The sequence below is a fragment of the Chrysochloris asiatica genome, unplaced genomic scaffold (genome assembly GCF_000296735.1).
Source record: "Chrysochloris asiatica unplaced genomic scaffold, ChrAsi1.0 scaffold00011, whole genome shotgun sequence".
Taxonomy (NCBI): Eukaryota; Metazoa; Chordata; class Mammalia; order Afrosoricida; family Chrysochloridae; genus Chrysochloris; species Chrysochloris asiatica.
Window position 1 is genome coordinate 18,042,958 of NW_006408529.1, and position 15,880 is coordinate 18,058,837.

The 15,880-nt window shown below is 37.1% G+C and overlaps 1 pseudogene; it reads right to left on the reverse strand.

Moving 5' to 3' along the window:
- LOC102842284 overlaps positions 1-12,781 on the reverse strand; it is a 39,622-nt pseudogene extending 26,841 nt beyond the window's left edge.
- Positions 12,782-15,880: the final 3,099 nt, after the last annotated feature.

Below are 15,880 nucleotides of genomic sequence, written 5' to 3' on the forward strand. Positions count from 1 at the left end.
CTGAGGAAACGCCATATTGCTTTCCAGAGAGGTTGGACCATTTTGCAGTCCCACCAGCAACATAAGCATTACCTTTTGAGGGAAGAAACTTTTCCTTTATGTAAGACACTATGACTTTCAGATGCTGCTCTTTGCAGAAGTTGCTCGTATTTGCCATCCTTTCTATGTCTATAATTCTGCAAATCCAAATTTTACAATATCATTTGGACAATGACATTTACTTAGTAACACCATAATAGCATCCTCATACCAAGCAATTTTTAAATCACTTTTTTTTCCATTAAATGAAATACTTTATTCCAGTATTTTTCCTTCTCCTTCTCAAATTGTTTTTTAAAACCACACAGCTATTTTTATTACAGCTACAATTTAAATCCTATCAGCAACATGTTGAACACACATACATAAAAACACACACTCTTACATACCTAAAATGTAGTGCCATGGTGAACATAATTTTAAACATGAAATTCAGATTTAATTGTGAGAAAATAATGTAGTTTACTTATAGTATTATTGTTACTTTTTTTTATTCTAATGAGTGGCTATATTTTATATACGTAGACACCCAGACACTTAAGAAGGATCTGAAAAGTTCCTGGAAAAATGGAATTGAAAGATAATGCAATTTTTCAGGAACATTTTGAAACCCATACATATATATATAAATGTATATATACACTTCAAATATATATATATTATAAATTATATATATAGATATAGATATAGATATATATAAAATTTCTTTGCATTAGGATAAATTTTTGGACATGACATTACAAATTAAATAATTTTACACATGAATCTACTAGGCCAACAATTGCATGTGTAATTATACAAGTAATCATTTTAACAAATAGTCCAATAATGTTGATAATGCCTTCAAGTCTTTAGGGAGGATCCAGATACTTCATACTTGTAGACACTCACTTATGCATTTGCGTTCATTGTTGATTTTATTTTCACTTCCTTAATTATGTGTGAATTTATTCATGTGACCTAAATCTTAATTGGACTGTGAGTTTCTCTTCAGAACCTCTATCACTTACTCATTCAGGTCTTAGTTTTCACGTCTTGGTTTTCAAATTAAATTTTAAGGATTTAAAATATATATTTTTTATCTTTTATATTTGCTACAAGTATATTTTTTACTCATATTATCCTTAATCATAACTCATTTGAAAACCTACAACTTGTCTGTGAGTTTTCTATACTTTGGGGGCTTGCATGTTACTGTGATGCTGCAAACTATGGCAAAGGTATTTTAAATACCAGCATGTTTACCCCCAATGGCAGGTTTCAAAGCAGTGTCCAGACTAAGATTAGGAAAAATCTTTTTGTAATTGACTTGTGAAATTGACGGGACAAGATTTATTTTTAATCTATATTTTACAGATAGGAAACTTGGACTCAGACAAGTCTTTTGAACTCATCCAAATTCACAGAGCTAGTAAGTGAATGAAATGGGTTTTGACATAAGTCTTATGACTTCTAATCTGGTCTTTCTCTGCTTGGTGCTGTTATTTGGAAACAAGTGTTGCTGTAATTGCTTAATAAATGGACTTTCATCAAGGTCATTTGTTTAGGTGAAGAAATAATGTCTTAATACTGACTCTTGAAAACAATTGTGTAATATTTGACATGGACAAAAGATGATAGGGAGTTCTATTACCTATTATTAATCATAATAATCAAATGAACAACTAATTCTCCTTCTAAAAATAGGTACCTTGAATCTACTCGTGGATGTTTTCTTCATCCCAAAATTTTTTTTTCACTGTTATTGCTTATCACTGCATAACCAACAGCCTTCAATTTCTCTTTTAGATGTAAATAATTTTCTGTGTACAATTATTGTTGCTGTTGTTGTTGTTAGCTGACATGGTACAGGCCCGGCTCATGGCAACCCCAAGCACAAGGAAATGAAATACTATGGATACTGCACTGTCACCATAATTGGTTGCAGACCAGACCATTGTGATGCACAGGTTTTTCTATTGGCTGAGTTTGAGAAGTAGATTTCCAGGTTTTTCTTCCTAGTTCATCTTAACTTGGAATTTCCATTGAAACCTGGTCAGCATCATAGCAACACACCTGCCTCTCTGACAGACAAGCGACAATTGCATTGTCCAAGAATGAAACCCAGATATCCTACAGGGAAGGTGAAAATTATTGCACAGAAATCGCCAGTGACCTCACAATGTTTATCATGACCTCTTTTAAAAAGTCTTTTAAAGTGTTGTCACAATTATATATATGATTATATGGTGGTGGTTGTGTGCTGTCCAGTCAGGACTGACTTACGGCAATCTTGTTTAGGGTTTCTGAGACTGCAAATCATTACATAAGCAGAAAGCATCATCTTTCACCTGCAGAGCAGCTATTGGATTCAAACTGCTGAGCCTGTGGTTAACAGCCCAACCCATAATTCACTATGCTGCCATGGCTCCTTATGTTTCTTTAATAATACATTCTTTACTTTTTTGTTTTCATTTTTTTTTTGTCTTCTGGCCTTTATGAGGTCTACTGAAAATTGTTCTTTGCACTGAATATGATACTTTTCAGAGTGTTTCATTTTATTCCATGTAACAGGAGTTCATTCTATTTCTGTATAATCTTATTTGACTATGCAAACTCTATCAATATATGGATTTGTTTCTTCATCGATGAGTTTGATTATCAACAGCTTTATTCCATTATGAACAATGATACCACAGAATCGTTGTGGTTGTCTGTAAGTACACATAGGCAAGCAAGCATTTATTTATCTAGGAGTGAAATTGGAAGTTTTGGGGATATACAAGTATTCAAATTTATTAGATGTTTCCACATTTCCAAATCTATAATAATAATTTGTGCCAATTTAATGTATATAAAACAGCAAACCAGTTATTGGTTTTAAAGTTTATAAAATGGTACCTTATTGAGAGCTCATGTTACAGCTCCCAAATTACTGTTGTTGTAAAGTGTCATCGAGTCGTTTCTGACTCATAGCAACCCTGTATAGCATTTCCCAGGAGTGGCTGGGTTTGAACAGCTGACCTGGTGGTTAGCAGTTCAGTGCTTATCCGACAGTGCCACACCAGGAACCATCCAAATAACTCACAAGAGTAAATTATTTTTATGGTTTTGTGTAATTTGAATTTTCTTCACTTGATATAGCTCTTCATATCTTTTCTACAAAATAGAAAAAATAAACATTTCCTCCACCAGGCCATAGCTTTTTGAAAATATTATCATCTCCCCAGCATATCTGACCACAGAGAAAAATTTAGACAAATACAACAGCAAGATTCAGGGGACCCAAAATTCGTTCCAAGGAAACCCTGAAGAAATGGGGCTTCCTGAAGCTGACACTTCACATACTTGTGCCACTTCCAGTTTTTCCTATTCCAACATTTCATTTTTATCCTATATCACGGAATATTGTTTGGGTTATTTTAAATGTTCACGGTCACACATAATAATGTCTTATAAGTTTATGTCACTTTTAAGATTCCAAGAACATTTAATAATAATATTTCATTTTACTCTGTGAATAGACAAAATATGGAAAAATAAGGAAAATTTACATTATATAAGGTTTACGGTTAATCACACTGTCCTTCTTGATACTTACATCTGAGGCATGTTCTCTGAGGGTGAACATTCAAGCATGATGTAAAATATTCACAACTGGCTACCTTTTATAAAAATCATTGTTCTTTGAAGGAATTAAGATGATTTGTAATATGATTATATGGAGTCAGGAAAAGGAGGGAGAACTGTAATGTGAGGCCAATTGCTTCCATGCACAACTGTCTCTTTTGCCGTGAGGCCAGACCTGGATGGTACCCACTACCATTACGAAACATTTTAATCAAAGTTCTATAGAAAAATCCTGCTGAAAAGGGGGAAAATGTAGAACAAAATTTCAAATTCTCATGAAATTCAAACTTTCTGAAGCCATGGAGATTGGATGAATCAAAAATATCCTCGGAATGAAGTCTTTTTAAATCCAAACAATAGTTCTGCTAAAGTAATAAAGAATGTCAGTCTTGAACATTATGCTCTTTTTAAGATCTATTATATGGAATATGGAGTCCTGTTGTGGTTCTGTAGGATAAATACCAGACTGTGTCAGTTTGAACTGTAAAGTCAGAAGTTCAAACTCACCAGCTGCTACTTGGAAACTCCATACAGGTTCACTATGAGTCGTAACCGACTTGACACCACATAACAACAACAACAATTATGAGATATGGTGTGATGCTGTAGGTAAGCACTGGATTACTAACCACGAGGTTGGTAATTCAAACCCACCACTCTGGCTCCTTCAGAATCCACTAGATGGCACTAAGCAACAACAACAATATGGGATCCCATTAACAGTAGAAAGTCAAAAGATTGGCTATAAAGCCTAGAGGGCAGTGAGTTTATACTAATGGTGGGAGAACAATGAGCACAATGGGTTTAAGAATGGTTACATGACTTAAAGAATCTAATTAATGTTACTGAATTGTATATGTTGAATTGGCATGTGTTCTGCTGTGAATATTCTCAAGGAGAAAAAGAAATTCTAAAAAAAAAGATAAATAAACTGGTAAAATATGTTTCCCCTCCCCCTTAGGTATAATAAAGATTAACTTAAATATATCTGAGTTTTGAGTCATCCTGATATCAAGCTGTAGTGATTTTAATACTCTGCTGCACTTAGTCAAAACAGATTGGAGGTGAAATGGTTGACCGTTTAAAAACACTTGCTGTTCTGATATTAAAAGTTGGCTGCATTGTGTTTTAAATACATTTACATTCTAACTGCTCTTTGTTCTGGGTAAAAAAAAGGGTTATAACAATAGCCTTTCTGTAAGCCATTACTCTTTCATTAGGAATTTCTGAAGTAAAATTGTCCCTGAGTAGTACTCTTTGCAAACATCAACTCCCAGATAAATCAGGGTCTTTCAGGGTTTCTTGTTGTTAAGTGCCTTGGAGTCAGTTCTGACTCATAGTGACCCTGTGTCGTGTTTCCGATGAGAGGCAGTGAATTTGAACCACCAACCTTGAGGTTCAAACTGACTTCAGATCCAGCGCTTTATCCCACAGTGCCACATCAGGACTCTGCAGACAATTTGCACTTGTCCTTTAAGCAGGGCTTTGAGTGGATTCGAACTGGTTCTGTCCTGTCTGGCAAAGAGAAACAGGAACAGACCTGAATTGTTACAACTTGGGTGATTCTCAAGGTAACTGAAATGGAAAATTATGAGCTGAAGCCCTAGAATGGCAGATTCAAAGGATACATAAAGTATCCTTTCAGGAGAAATGGATTGGATTATTGGCAGGACTGTTGAGAGCCACAGACATATTCAGTTCAGGTTGTCAGCCACCATCTCTGAGTGGGTGCTATTGTGTTCATATAGTTTGAAAATCACAGAAAAATAAAACCTTGAATTGGCTAAAATCCATGTCTGACTAAGTAAATTTAACACTAGGTTTAATATTCCTGTAATAGTGTATGGACCTAGAAGTTGTGTCACTGTTTCTTTGCTACTATCTGATTCTCTTTTGCTTTTATTAAGCACATAATATGTTCTACTGAAACACATACTTTAGGCTTATGGGTAAAGATATCTGCTCAGGCTGGGCTTTTTTGACAACAATAATGATCTCATTAGTTATTTAAATAGCTTAAATAGTGCCTTGGAGTGTAAGAAGATCTGCTATTAAGGGAAGAAAAAGCATAGCTGAGTTGTTTCATTAATGAATTGAGCAACTCATTAGCTAATCTTTTCAAATGTCTGTAATGGTGTCCTAACTGATAAAAAGTCTTTGCAGCTCTATCATCCATTACTTTGAAATAATAATTAAAAAAATAACAGTCAACTTTTACTGAGGTCTTACTATATGCCAGGAGCACATGGGAATAGAGAATGTCTGAAAAGATAAACTAAATTAGTTCATTTGACTAGCTATTGCATATCTAACTCAAGTTTTACTTAAATTTATTAAATTGGGTCAGTCGACATAATTGCCCAACTGTTCAAAATTGTACAGATGGTGAATGTAGGCAGATCTGGAAGGTTCATGATTCATGAGAAGATATATATTGCATCTTGCCTTTATGGGAAAGAAAATTCCTTCCTCAGGGGCAGCACAAATCTACATCCATGAGTAGTAGAAAATTGACTTTAATATTTTTCTCTTTAATCATCACAACTTGGATATCAAAGTCCATCATATAATGAGTAATGAATTCTAGACTATTGTATGCAGCACACTAAATTAGGCATCTTGGAAGAAAGAGCATCTTTCCAGCTCTGTAAAGATAGTTTATGATGCATTCCAGCAGTTGATTCCGATAATCTTGTTCTTTATATGCCTCAACCATAGCAGAGGGGATGTCAGAGCTATCACCACTAGTAGTATAGAATAGCAGTCGACAACAAGAGTATGGGGTGTCAGAAAATCCTGCATTCAAATTCTACCTGTTTATTACTATCAATCTGATTTTACTCAAGTTGTTAAATCTTCTGACATATTACTTCCATTTTTTCTAAAATGGTGATACTAGTAACCAACTTATTCGACAGTTTTAAGGATTTCATTCAAATGAAATAACATATGTTGTGGTTAAGTGATATTGAGTTGATTCCCACTCATAGTGACCATATATAGGGTTTCCTAGACTTTAAATCTTTGCAGGAGCAGAAAGCCTAATTTTGTTCCAATAGAGTGGCTGCCAGACTTGAACCACAGACCTTGTGGTTTGCAGTCCATTGTTTATTGTATGGAGCCATGAGCTTCAAAAATAACACATGTTCTTGTTGTGAAATGCCGTTGAGTTAGTTCTGACCCAAAGCTACCCTATATAGGCTTTCCAAGGAGCAGCTGGTGAGTTTGAACCGCTGACCTTGTAGTTCAAATGGCTTTGCAGTCTAGCGCATTAACCCACAGTTAGGTATACAGTAAACAACCCAATATATGGTTAAACAAACAAACAAACAAACCAAAAGAAATATCAACAACACACTGCCATCAAGTCAATTCTGACTAACATTGCCCTTTATGAGATTTCTAAGGCTGTAAGTCTTTTAAAAGTCACATCTGTCTCTCAATGAGTGTGTTTGAGCCACTGATCTTTCAATTAACAGTGGAGTGCTTTAATCACCATGGCACTTGGGATTCTCAAATAGGTGGTGGGGGTATACTGTTGAGTCTGTTGGTTTCAACTCATAGCGACCCTGTATAGGGCTTCTGAGGCTCCAAATCTTTATGGGAGAACAAAGCCTCATCCCTCTCCTGTGAAGCTGCTCGTGGATTCAAACTGCTGACATTATAGTAAGCAGCCAAATGTGTTACCCACTACACTATCAGGGCTCCTTCCCAATAGCTGCTGTTGATGTTGTATGCCATGGAATCTGTTCTGACTCATAGCAACCCTGCATTGGGTTTCCGAGGAGAGACTTGTGAGTTTGCATCACCTGCCTTGCAGTTCAAACCAACCTTGTGCTTATCCTACAGTGCCACATTAGCATGCTAGATATTGTTATTTTATTGTTATTTTTGTCTTTTTCTACATTGTTAATATGAAAGTACCATTTCAGAGAGTTAAATTAAATGATATTATGCCCTAGTTACCTGTGCCTAATAGTTCAATTAGGCACAGTAAAGCATTATAATGAAATGTGCTAAGACCTGGAGTTAGAAAACCAAAAGGGACGAACACACTCAGTATTTGTCAAGCTGAAAGAAGTCAAGAAAAAAATTCAAGCTTCAACTTGAAATACTGAAGGATACTAAGGACAAAATATTCAATGATGCAGAAAGCATCAACAGAAGATGGAAGGAATATACAGAGTCACTGTACCCAAAGAAATGTTTGCTATTCAGCCATTTCAAGAGATAGCATAAGATCAAGAGCCAATGGTTCTGAAGGAAGAAGTCCAAGGTGCACTGAAGGCATTAGCAAAGGACAAGGCTCTGAGAATTGATGGAATACAAATTGAAATATTTCAAGAAACTGATGCTGCACTGGAGGCATTCACTCATCTATGCCAAGAAATTTGGAAGAGAGCTACTTGGTCAACTGATTGGAAGAGATCCATATCTGTGCTCATTCTAAATAAAGGTGACCCAACTGAAAATATCATTAATATTACATGCAAGTAAAATTTTGCTAAAGATAATCCAAAATGGCTACAACAGTACATTGACTGGGAATTACCAGAAGTTCCTGGATTCAGGAACTGTAGGATAATCACTGGACCTCAAAGTCTGTTTGAACTCCAAGGTCGAAGTTCAAAATCACCAGCTGCTCCTTAGAAACCCTCTACAGTGTCTCTAGGAGTCAGAATTGACTGGATGGCACTTAACAACAACTTCTAATATACTTGAGCAATTGAGATAACATGCTACTATTTCACTGCGGATTTGTATATCAATAGAATTCTATTTAATAAGCACCAGTGTAACTACCCATTCAGTAAACAAACACATATTTTAACCTACTTTATATTGATTTATTAGTGTGGCTGATGTAGATATAAGTAGTGAAATTCATTAAAGTGAGAAGTGTGCTTCAAAATCATTATTCATTTTTATTAATCTATGAATAAACTACAGCAACTATATTTTAATACTACTATGTGGTTCACAGTCAGTGCTTGTTCTACAATGCCACACTAGGAGTCTATAATATTATTGTTGTTGTTGTTAGGTGCCATCGAGTTGGTACCAATTCATAGCAACCCTCTATACAACAGAACGAAACACTGCCCAATCCTGGGCCAACCTCACAATTGTTGCCATGCTTGAGCCCATTGATGCTGTCACTTTGCCAATCCATCTTACTAAGGGTTTTCCTCTTTTTTTTTCTGACCCTTTACCTTACCACACATGATATCATTCTCCAGGGACTGGTCCTTCCTGACAATATGTCCAAAGTATGAGAAGCGAGGTTTGGCCATCCTGGCCTCCAAGGAGCACTCTGGCTGCACTTTTTCCAACACAGATCTGTTGGTTCTATTACAACTCATTAACAACATGAGTTATGCAGATGATACAACCTTGCTTGCTGAAAGTGAAGAGGACTTAAAATATTTACTGATGAGGATCAAAGAACACAGCCTTCACTATGGATTGCATCTCAATGTAAAGAAAATAAAAATACTCACCACTGGACAAATAAACAACATTCTTATCAATGAAGAAAAGATTGAAGTTGTCAAGGACTTCATTCTTCCTGGATCAACTATCAACACTCATGGAAGCAGTAGTCAAGAAATCACATGACGTATTGCATTAAGCAAATCTGCTGCACAAGACATTTTTAAAGTGTTGAAAAGCAAAGATGTTAGTTTGAGGACTAAGGTGTGCCTGACCCAAGCCATGATATTTTTAATAACCTCATATGCATGTGAAAGCTGGATAGTGAATAAGGAAGACTGTAGAAGATTTGATGCTTTTGAGTTATGGTGTTGGAGGAGAGTATTGAAAGTGCCATGGGCTGCCAACCCCACATTAGGACTCTTATATCTGTAATATTGTTGTTGTTAAATGCCATTGAGTTAGTTCCAACCCATAGCAACCTTGTATAGAGTTTTCGAGGAGTGGCTGATGAGCTTGAACCACCGACCTTGCAGTCCAGGGCATTATAACACAATGCCACACCAAGGATCCTGCTTCTCTAATAGCTAAAATGAATTTATATTTGTAATGCAAATCAATTATATGTGCTTAGTTTTGATAGCCATGTGTCAAATTCTTTACCTACCTGTTTTGAGTAATCAAGGATAGGACCATGATCTATATAATTGTAAGTGCACACTTTCTTGTATCTTGTTGTTGTTGTTGTTATTAGGTGCCATCAAGTCGGCACTATGCATAGCAACCCTATGCACAGCAGAACAAAACACTGCCCGATCCTGGGCCAACCTCACTACTGTTGCCTCGCTTGAGTCCATCGATGCTGTCACTTGGCCAATCCATCTCGCTGGGGGTCTTCCTCTTTTTCTCTGACCCTCCACCTTAGCAAACATGATACCCTTTCCAGTGACTGGTCCATTCTGACAATCTGTCCAAAGTATGAGAGACGAAGTTTGGCCAACCTGGCCTCCAAGGAGCACTCTGGCTGGACTTCTTCCAAGATGAATCTATTGGTCCTTTTGGCAGCCCATGACACTTTAAATATTCTCCTCCAACATCATAACTCAAAAGCATCAATTCTTCTACCATCTTCCTTAGTCACTGTCCAGCTTTCGCATGCATATGAGGTTATTAAAAATATTATGGATTGGGTCTGGCACACCTTAGTCCTCAAGCTGACATCTTTGCTCTTCAACACTTTCAAAAGGTCTTGTGCAACAGATTTGCCTAATGTAATACATCGGTTTGCTTTACTGACTGTTGCTTCCATGAGTGTTCATAGTTGATCCAAGAAGAATGAAGTCCTTGACAACTTCAATATTTTCTCCATTGGTAAGAACGTTGTTTATTGGTCTGGTGGTGAGGATTTTTGTTTTCTTTACATTAAGATCAGGCAATTAAATATATGCTCTTCATAATGATGTTGAGCATGAAATATTAAGTACCTTTAGGAGTTTGGTCAGTAAATTTAGGCTATTGTGGATAAGAGAAGACAGAAAATTTACACATTGTCACAGCCTGAATATATTCATTTTAAATTGAAGAACCTAGAAATAAACATAGCTTGGGACGGAATTAGGTAATGCTTTGTTTATAAATTCTACCAGAACACTCCTTCTGCTTCCCAAATGCCCTAGACAGAACCTTCAGAACTTGTAAAAATCTTTTATGAAGTTGGAATTTCCCCCAGCTAAGCAGGCATAATTTGGGCTGCTGTCAAAGAAATGTTCTGAAGCAACTGTTGGCATAGAAGTCAACAAATAAAGACTTTGTATATAAGCAACCAAAAAGAAAAATCAAAGCAATCATCTTAGATATGCAATGACTCCCCAGGTGCAGAAACATCAAGCCCATACAATGTCAACTACTGGCATATTTTGTTTCTTAAACCAAAGCTTATTTATATAATATGGGTATTTAGTCTTGTACTCAGTTGGGGTTTTCAGCTCAGCTTCTGTCTTAGTAAACAGAATCAGGGAGGATTAGTTCTGGGACTGGATGATACTTGCCAAGTGTTAATCCCTATTGGACGGGTGAAAAAAAATCATTATTCAAAAGTCCTGTTTTGTCATAATGCATTTCTCTGCTTCCACTGTTCTTCCAGACGAGCACATAAGGTTCTTCAAGCTGTGCACAACTCTAAGGGACATCATTCTCATACCAGGATTATGTTTTCCACACTGCAGCTGTACGGGTGAAGCCTTTGGTTTGGTAAATGTATCTACTCAGTCCAGAGTGGTATTTTCTTATTAGAAATCTGATTATGCAATCACTTTTCTTCAAAACAATTTAAAGGATCCTCACGGCACATAACAACAACAACAACAACAATGCTCTTAAAGACCCAATTCTTACTGTAGTCTCTGAAGCATGACATTATCTGTCTCACTGCTTCTCCAGCCTCACCTATGCCACATACCTTCTCCTCCAAAGTAGTCCAGATGACCCAGTGGTTAAGTACTCAGCAGCTGGTAGAGAAGTTCTGCAGAAGAAAGATGTGTCAGGCTGCTTACATAAATATTGACAGCTTTGGAAGCACTTTGACACAATTCTATTCAGTCCTATAAGATCACTAAGAGCGGAAATCCACTCCAGAGCAATGAGGTTTTGTTTTTATTCATGTCCTCAACATAGTCTTTGTCATCTCTTTCAGGAACTTATTATCACTTCTAATTGTATCTCAATGTCACTTCTTCAGGAAACCTTTGGTGATCTTTCTGAGTAGGTGACAATCCGTAATGTGTACTTTCTTGCATTATGTGCCACTTCTATGTACAACTTATCATATTTCATTGCTGCTGAGATTGCCTCCAATGCGGGGTAACACAATGCACCACAGAAGCAATGTTACCCAGTCCTGCACCATCCCATGATCAATTGTGACACATAAGGTTTTCATTGGCTGATTTTATAGACTAGAATACCAAGTCTTTCTTCCTTTTCTGTTTTAGTCTGGAAGCTCCTCTGAAACCTGTTCAACGTCATAGCAACATGCAAGCCTCCACCTGTCTGTTGTGAAGTGGTTTGGCTCAGAATTAAGCTGGGTCTTCTGCATCAAAGCCTTTAATCCTGCCACTTAACCATCACTGCCAACCCCCACCCCCACACACACATTTCAATATCACATCTGTGCAATTATATGATTAATATTTGTCTTGCTGGCAAACTCTAGCTGCATGAAATCAAAGCCCATGTTGATTTTGTTCTTCATGGCATTTCCAGGACAAACATAGCCGGGCACAGCAGGTCTGCAACACACATTTCATTGAAGGCAGGGAGGAATTAGAAGTAAACAGGCTTTTCTTTAAATGGAGCATGGTCCTTACCATTCAATGCCTCCCAAGTCAGTTTCTTTTGCTCTCGTTCCCTAGCTTTCTACAACTGGGCCCTAGTGTTGGACGCTCACTCTAAGTGTCCTCATTTCTCAGGTTCATTTTGCTTGCAGTTGTCCCACTTCTATTCATTATTCTGTCTGATAACCTGCATGTCATTGATCCCTCATTCAACAAAGCTCCTGGAGGCTCATCACAGGCTCAGCTGGGCACCTGGCACTAGGCCAGGTCACCTTCTGTAAGAACCTCGCTTGACACTTCATATTTAATAGTGTTGCCAGGAAGCGCTGATGAAGCCATTCATAAACCAGGGTGATGGTGGAGGACATGTCCGTCTCCCTATAAATGCTGCCCACATCACCCTTGTATTCACCACAGGGAGAGTTTTGCTTTCAGGTTTTTTGCCTCATACAAGGATTCATCTTTTTCAGGTATTACCCTTGCACTATTCTTCCAACTTTTTTTCTTTTAGGCATGGCTATGTTAGTGAAAAAGGATTCTTATGTTTTTCAAGGAAAAATAATCCTTAAATAAATCCTTTTCATGAAATTGTTCAGAGATTTAGATTGCTCCTTCAAAGTTCTGATAGACAGAAACATGTTAATATTAATATATAGACAAATTCTTTGATGAGGTCAGAAGTATATAATTTAAAACTTAATGTTTTAGAATATTAGTTGCTTCTTTTTAACACATGTCATGATAATAGGACCTTATAGTAAGGCTTCAAACTGTATTTGTTTACAGAAATGTATTAGCAGGGACCATCCTGTTTTATATTAAAGTGCAGCTCAAACACATCTTGAAGTTGACCTAAATTCTAAATTAATTTTGAGTTTTGTGCAACAATCCACTATCTCTGGGAGTGAGGATAGTTAGTCTTAAATCACTCAGTTGTCATTAAATTTGCTCACAGCCAAGTCAACAAGCTATCATTTTGCCTTCATTAACAGTCTCACAAGAAAAAAGTAATAAAAACAGTCCACTCATTATGAGATTTATCCTAATTGCGGTCTGAACACACAAGATCTATTGTTGATCTACATCTGGTGGCATTTTTCTTCTTTCTTCTTTCTGACTTCTGATATAGTCTAGCTTTTTCTAGTCTCTTGCCAAATTTTATATTTTGTTGTGTACTAGCTGCTCCTTGGAAACCCTATGCAGGGTCACTATGGGTTGGAACCGACTCGATAACACTTCACAATAACAACAACAAATAGTACTTTCAGCATGTATTTCATCTACTTCCTAATTTCTGATCTGTTTTTGTGCCCTAGTTCTAGGGGTTTCCATTGAATTGCACTGGTGGGTGAATTCAGACTTTAAAGGATTGAGTTCAGAAATATTCTAAGATACATAACTGCCTTTTCACCAGTTTTGGCTATAATTACTTTTCTTATGCATATTCCTTTGGTATAAAAGGATACACCATTAAGAAATGCATTTTATTGTAAAAGCAACTCAGAGTTAATGTGTATGTGTGCAAGATGGGATAGCCATTGATACCAAGGAATATACAGATCATGATAAATGTTGTTAAATGCCGTTGAGTCAGTTCCAACTCACAGGACTCTGATGGGTTTTCAAAGCTGTAAATCATTAGGGGAGCAGAAAGCCTTGTCTTTCTGCTGGGGAACTGCTGGTGGATTTCAACTACTGATCTTGCTGTTAATAGTCCAGTGTTTATCCCACAGCTAATTTAATTGCTTCTAAAAAATACTGTCATTAAATCCTGGTGGGTGGGATATAATTAGTGCAAAAATATAATTTTGATGGAAACTGGGAGATCTTTGAGAATGAAAGGGGGTCTATTAATAACTATAACAGGACAAGAGACATAAAAATTGGACTGTATTGGGCAAACCAGTGCCTGTGTTCTCCCTGATCATAATCATCCTGAGTGTTCTACTCACTATTTGAATAATAAAACATTGACATATGTTATGAGACCGTAGTAGTTCAATGTAGAATTCTCCGATTTAAGATGGGAGAGATCAAGTTCAACTCTCAGTCAATGTTATCTCATGATCAGTTACTATACATCTCTCAGCAGAGGGCCGTATGCTGTTAGGATGCTGAACAGCTTTTAGCAGAACTTCCAAACAAAAAAGTACTAGGAAGAAGGCTTACCAATCTACTCCCCCTAAAATCAAAAATAAAAACCACATATATAAAAACAACTTGAACCCATTGTGTGTGGGGTCCTGAGGAGGTCTGGCCAACTAGTGGCCAACTAACAACAACAGCAACATATGTATATGTGAGCAGACAAAAAGTTATTGCTCATTTACAATCCAAATATTTTCCTTAACAGAGAGATAAAGAGATGAACATTAGTTACAAAAAGAGCTGGCTGAAGGCAAGAAAAGGCAGCTCATCAAGGTAAACCTCGTTTTAAGACTGAAACTCAAAGGAACACATGAGCAGTCTTGTATGCCCAATGACGCCCTGGTCTACTTGTACATGGAAGTGGGGGAAATGCAACAATGAAGACATAGTTTAAGTTTGGCCATGTTCCAGAGACACCTGTTGACCTTGAGATGAGAGAGAAAACAGGAAGTGCTGGCTGGTTTGAAGCTCAGGGAGACATGTGAATGCATGAGCCCATGGACACTGACCTAGCCACTCAGGCTAGAATTGAGAGTGAAGCAGCCAGTTAGTATGAAGTGGGAGGAGGCATACGAGGACTCCTAAACTTTCAGATAGTAACCATTTGACCTAGCATGGATGGCTTGCTGACTAGAACTCAACCAGATGGAGATAAACCAGTTTGATACAGGGAGCAAGCATAAATTGCTATAATTTGATGAATTGGACCTTTGCTTATGGATGTAGTTACTCAATATTGCAACCAAAAGGGAAAGATTCTTCATATCAAGAATCAAGCTTGCCTCCTCAGTAAACTGGATTGATAGGGATGAACAACTTAGACATTGGCTATCAAAAACGGGGGCCTATAAAGGCACAAAGTGTCTCGCTTACAAGATTTCATGAGTGTGTTTAGTTTCACAATGAAGGGAGTAAGGAGGAATCCCCACTGAATAGTTTTCAATTTTTTGAGATGGGTCTGGTGAAAAGTGATAAGGAAGGATGGGGATAGGAGTTTATGATCCAATTGTGAGTAATTGTTATCAGGACTAATGGTAATTGTCACAACTGTAAATGTAGAAGAGGTGTAACTACAAGAGGTAGAGTAGTTCATCTTTCATTTTAGGAACAGAGGACCTACGGCCATTGAGAAGGAAGAGCATGCATGGAGTGTGGGATTCTAACCCAAAAAGCAGTGACAGCAGAAGTGGTGGCAAAGGCAATGGCATAAAGAAATAGAACAGCTAAGGACTACAGGCCCATGGACTGAGAAAGACTGTTTGCCTGCAGGCAGAAGGCTAGGTTGCAAAATGTGCCCTCTGGACATTTAAATATTTTTA